Source organism: Dermacentor albipictus, unplaced genomic scaffold (assembly GCF_038994185.2).
Source record: "Dermacentor albipictus isolate Rhodes 1998 colony unplaced genomic scaffold, USDA_Dalb.pri_finalv2 scaffold_146, whole genome shotgun sequence".
Lineage (NCBI taxonomy): Eukaryota > Metazoa > Arthropoda > Arachnida > Ixodida > Ixodidae > Dermacentor > Dermacentor albipictus.
In genome coordinates this window covers 120,001-125,748 of record NW_027225700.1, presented here as the reverse complement: position 1 = coordinate 125,748, position 5,748 = coordinate 120,001, and the positions used below count along the sequence as shown (strand labels likewise).

The following is a 5,748-nucleotide window of genomic DNA, read 5'->3' as shown; positions in this document are numbered from 1 at the left end:
CGCAGAAGTTTCGTGAAGGGGTATCGAGCTCCCGCCGCCCCGGCGGACGTGGTTTCGGACTTTAGCGCTCGCAGCGATCTCGCGGCGATCGCTGACGTCTGCGCGGTTTCAGGTGTGCTACGATGCAGCAGTCTGCCGCACGACAATTTACGGAAGCGAGTGCATTCCGCCCCGGCGGACGCGGCAGCGGACTTTGTGCCTGCGGGAGTGCTCTTGTTGCTGTAAAATTTGAACGGGTGCAGCTGCGCGAAGCAAGTGTACACATTTTCTCTCTCTCTCTCTCTCTCTCTGCCTCTGAGGCGACTGTAATTTTAATTTAAATGCAATTGGAGGCGGGAGCAACCTGATGAGAGTAGGCGGACTTCGGCACACCTTGTAGTTTAGAAATTGTTTTCAAGCTTTGAGGACATACACAATCGCGCCATCTGCTTTCCCCGTCTCTTTGGCACTTCATAGTGTGTGCAGCATGCTCTGCATTCCAAAGAAACGCGCCTGTTTCTCCCCCTCTCTCACGTTCTTCTTGTCTTTCTTGCTGCTCTTGTGAGAAGTTGCTATGCTCTTTACTCGCTGTAAAATAGAATGCTTGCGCGAGCCAACAACTTGCGTGTCTTTCTTTTTTTTTGTTGTTGTTGTTTTTTTCTCTCTTCCCAAGACGTTTCTGCCATTATTCACTAGCTCTCGTTCTTAGTATGCAACGGAGCGTTAGCTCGCGCCATCTACCTTTCTTTCTGTATGGCGAAGGCCGTAGGTTTTCCTAGTTCCGCACACAGATGGCGCGGATGCGTTTTCGCGCCAGTTTCGAACGACCTCGCTGTACACATGTTTCTCATTTAAAAGTTTCAAAGGGGCTTGCGAAAGGGCGTGGTCCTTTTTTCTTGCGCAAGGCTGAGCTTTCCAGCTGTGCTTAAGCTATGCTAGCATGTGTGCGTATGTGTGTGTGTGTGTGTGTGTGTGTGTGTGTGTGTGTGTGCGTGCGCGCGCGCGCGTGCGTGCGCGTGCATATGTGTGCGTGTGTGTGTATACACGCACACGGTAAAGATGATGGGGTAGCGCTATTTCTTTCTTTCTTTCTTTCTTTTTTAACAACACCTGTGCTCCACATGGCGATCTTCCTGCCCTCTATGTTTCCGGTTGGAAGGAGTGCGCAGCCTTTTCTATATTTATTTATTTTTTTTTTTTCATTCTCTTTCATTCGTACATGAGGCGCGCTACCTAATTCTAGCGGTCGAATCGACACGTTGCAATCCGTCCCGGCCTGTGCCGTATGAAAACTTTCAGTGGGCCTTGCGGTAAATAAAAGGAAATGAGGGAAATGCGCGTAGTGTATTACACTTGCGCACGGGCTTGAAACGAAGGCCTCAAAGAAAGCCGCCTTGAGCGGTCGCATTCAGACGGAAGTAAGCATTCCCCTTGCGCGTGTTTTCCGCTCGCCTGTTCCGTTTTCTACGAGGTTGCCTTCGTTGGTTTTGCCTTGCGAACAAGCTTGCGCTCGGGTCTCGTTTCTACGCGACGGCGTTTCGTTAACAGTGAAAGACTGAGGCGTCGCGAGTTGATTCGCGAGATAGAGAGCATAGAGTCTCTAGACGGGCTGGGTTTTATAAGATTGCCCACGCTGTTGCTGAGGTTACCAATGTCGCCAGGGCACCCACAAGGCAGTGGTACAATGGAGTGAAGTGAAAGACATCGCTTCTCGGCCTTTTGGCTAAGATCAAAGTGTAGTATCTGTTCTTATCAGCTTAATATCTGATACGGGTTCTATATGGACCCACGATATTAAACCTATTTTTGGAAGTTGGCGGAGTGCTTGAAGCCTGCTTCACCTCCGCCGCAGGTCGGCCCGGTATTGCACTACCTCCGGGATCGGCCCCCGCTCACTTAGGTGAGACTTCATTCAATCAAAATGAAGAACACAAGCTCGAAGCGAGCACTCACGTGACACGCACCATTCCCATACTATACGCAACGATGCCGGTGTTTCTGAACGATTGTCTGCTGTAATGAGCCACTTGGGGGGGGGGGGGGGGGGGAAGGGTGATTAGCCGTGGGTTTTGCAATCAATGTAAGTCCCACTCAAAGCCAACACTGCATTTTGGAGTTCACTATCGCTTTGATCCGTAAACGACAGCAAGCTCGCCCTGCGAAAATCCGCTGCCCTAGTGGAAGAAAGGTTCCCTATGAAACAAAAATGGAGTGCCCGATTTCCGGCAACATTTTCGCTGCAGTGGGACCGAGCGCCTCGAAAACAAACTTGTCGTATGGCCAAGTGTGGCGAAATATATTCAAGGGTTCAGAGGTGCCTCAGCTTTCCAACCTGTATGTTATGAATACCTGTTGCTACCTTTTCGTCATCATCATCCTGCTGGCTACGACCACTGCAGGGCAAAGACCTCTCCCATTATTCTCCAAGCACCCCGGTCACGTGTAAGCCCGGTCACGGTCGCCGTCTAGTGCCTGCGCCCTTCCTAATCTAATCTGCCCTCCTAAATTTCCGCCACCCCGTGCTACGCTTCCCTTCTCTTGGAATTCAGTCGGTAACCCTTAATTGATGATCTTCCCCCCACATTGCATGCCCTGCGCACGCCCATTTCTTTTTCTTGGTTTAAACTAAGGTGTCATTAGCTCGCGTTTGTTCGCTCACCCCCCGAATCTGCTCTATTCTTATCCCCCGTAGCGCTACACCCATCATTCTTCTTTCCAAAGCTCGTCGCGTCGCCCTCAGTTACCCTTCGGTAATCCTTAAGGTCCTTCGTTGCGGCACTCGCGGCATCTTTCTCATTTAAATAAGGCTATTTCGTTCAGTTTTGGGGGAAAACTCAATGAGCTAGGCGCGATTGTGTCCCCGGCGCCGCTCTCAACAAGATGGCGGCGCCCAGGCTTTTTGCCTGGTGGTTCGGCTTGACGCAGAACACGCCTGCAGGGCAGTGAAGCCGCATTGAAGGGGCAACGAGCGGCGCAGTGAAGCGCATGCTCGGGCGAAAAACGCGAACATCAGCCAAAAATACAACCAAATGGCCAAATACGAATTTCCGTTATGGGAAATTGGAGTTCAGTTGGCGCGTTGCGCTCGCCTAAGGTAAAGAACATAAATGCGAGTGCCACATCAGCCAAGTCAATGCTGAGGATCGCGTATCATTTCTTATTTATTTTTCCCCTTGCCTCCTGGCCTGCGTGGCCCTAGCGCGCATGCCCACGAAAGTAATGCAATAAGGAAAACGCGAAATCATGCGGTGACGGCTGTATCATATCCATTGTGCGTGCTTTGTTCTTTTTGGACTACAGTGGTGTGCGTTATGAGAAAGTTTCAGTGACCAGCGAACCTATATTTAGAACCACATTTACGGTTACTGCTAACAAGCTGCGGGTAGGTGTTTTTTTTTTCTTTCTTTCTTTTTTTCGCTACCAACGATGGGTTATCGCAACCGCGATCGGTTGTGCTAGACGCGTTCTTGCCAAACGTTGGCTCTATACGCGACCCGTGACGCGTGGTCGGCACATTCAAGCAGTCCATTGCAAACCGTTCCAAGAAGAAGGATGCTAGCTCCACGTTCCGCCGGGAGCGCTAGTTCGAAGATTGTACTTTTAGACCCTCGAGGAAGCACCGCCATCCCACGTTTTCTATAACGCGCTAAGACTCAGAGCGACAGCGACCACTTGTCTTTGTCAATATCTCGGACACACTTTTTTTTTTTTCTTTAATCCAGATCGTCAGACGAGCCCGCGTTCACGCGCACTCGCTCTCTCCGATAAGCAGGGTAGCTCGGTTGGGGTGTTGTAGGGCCTCGCGCATGCGCTGCTGAGTTCGTCGCTTCGCCGGCCGGTCGACGCTGGCGCGGTACTGGTAATCAACTTCGACGGGCATGGTGAAACGTCACTGTGAAACGTCACGACTAGCAATGCAATGTGTTTGCGAGCAATCGGAGAAATGAGAGAGCCCCTGTAGATTAGTGGAAACGTTCCTCCAAGTATTACGTTTGCAATTTGCGCCTACGAACATGAACTAGACAAAGGAAATGATCTGTAGCCGCCTTCACTTCATAAAATTCCCGTACGAAGAAATTTGCGTGCGCACGTGATCTCCCGCATGAAACCAGACGATAGGTTAATTTTAGCCGTTCATTTCGATTTGCCGAATGTAAACCGGAACACTTTCTCCACGCGCTCTTGAGGTTTGAATGACAATCAATGACATGCTTTTTTTATATATTTTTGTTTGTTCTATCTGGAACCAAAAGAATTCAGAACGCCATTTCAATCTTAGATTCGATTCACGCCTTGCGTTACGTCACCCCTGGCATATCTGATGAACACGCTCTGCTGTTAAGCTTCATGATCACGGCATTAAAAGTCGCCACTTCCCGAACGTTTATCGAGCCGATGATGAACCGTATGCTGGATTCTTATTGTAATGAGTTTATAGAAAGTTTTATACTTCTATGGCTAGCTTCAAGGAAAGGAAAAACATCGCTCAGCATTGTATAACGCATAACAACAACAACGAAAAATCTGCAGGTTATTCATACTACAATGAGAACACTAGGAATACTGAAAAAGATGAAATCTAGACATGCTGCAAGGAGCCAACAAATGCAATTGAACCAACGAACTGAACTGCAATTATTTCATCAAGACATGCCCCGAAAAAACGTGGCCACTATCAATGCTCATTTCAAAGCTGTTTTTTTTTTTTGTTTGTGACGGATAATAATTATCTTCCCAATGGCTGATGTGAAAATTTCAGAGCGCGGCATTTTCGAAATCTCAAGGCCCCGGCTGCTTTCTCTCTTCTTTAAATATGTTCCGGGTGGCAGATGGAGAAAAGTTTCGCGCACATAATTTAAAAGCCTGTAGCTGATTTTCTTGAAGAACACAAAGTGCTGACAGACCACCAAACAAGACAAAATTGAATCGGTATTACGCGCGATGATTTCGCACCGCAGTAACAAAAGGGTAACAAGCGGACGTTCATTTCGTGGTGTGTATTTCACGTCTCTCACAATAATAATAAAAAGAATGCTACTGCATAAATTAGCTTTTCCCAAACTGGATGGTTTCGATCAGCTTCCTTAAATTGAGTTGGCGTTGATTGAGCAGGTGCGGGCCTCGGTTGTTTAAGATTTTTGTAAATGGCATCATTACTGGATAGATGCGGACGTCTGCGTGATGTGTGAAACTCGCTTGAGGATCAAGGGAGAACCCCCCCCCCAAAAAAAATCATGTCATGGTGACACAAGTGGCACATGAGTACTGTTATCGGGAGGAAAAAAAAAAAAGGAAAACCGGCACGTACTAGGGAGACACTCCTCTTACACGTGAAGCTCCAAACAAATTGTTTTTCTTGAGACGCTCTATAAAGCTCCTCAAACGCAGCACCCGTACACGAAGACAAATGTCCAAACTGGAAAGAAAGCACGAAATTCGCGGCGCCCGTTTGCTGTGAAACAACGGGCAACATTACGCAAAGTCCGCTACCACGTCAGCCGGGGCGGCCGCACCCCGCCCGCGGTTGAGCCATATATGGCTGCACGCGCAAAGTCCGCTACCACGTCAGCCGGGGCGGCCGCACCCCGCCCGCGGTTGAGCCATATATGGGGACTGAACATCAGGCTGCACGCGCAAAGTCCGCTACCACGTCAGCCGGGGCGGCCGCGCTTAAGCCTAAAAAATGCTCGGCGCTTAAGCCAGGTAGCGAGCAAAAATGCCCGGCGCTTAAACCGCCGGATTGTTGCTGAAATGGTAGGTATGTAGTCC

The 5,748-nt window shown here is 49.2% G+C and overlaps 1 non-coding gene across 1 annotated transcript; it reads left to right on the top strand.

The window, feature by feature from the left end:
* Positions 1 to 1,682: 1,682 nt before the first annotated feature.
* On the top strand, positions 1,683 to 1,874 carry LOC139053511 (U2 spliceosomal RNA). The gene has a single exon (XR_011510528.1). It is a non-coding gene; the product is annotated as a U2 spliceosomal RNA (small nuclear RNA).
* The last annotated feature ends 3,874 nt before the right edge of the window (positions 1,875 to 5,748 follow it).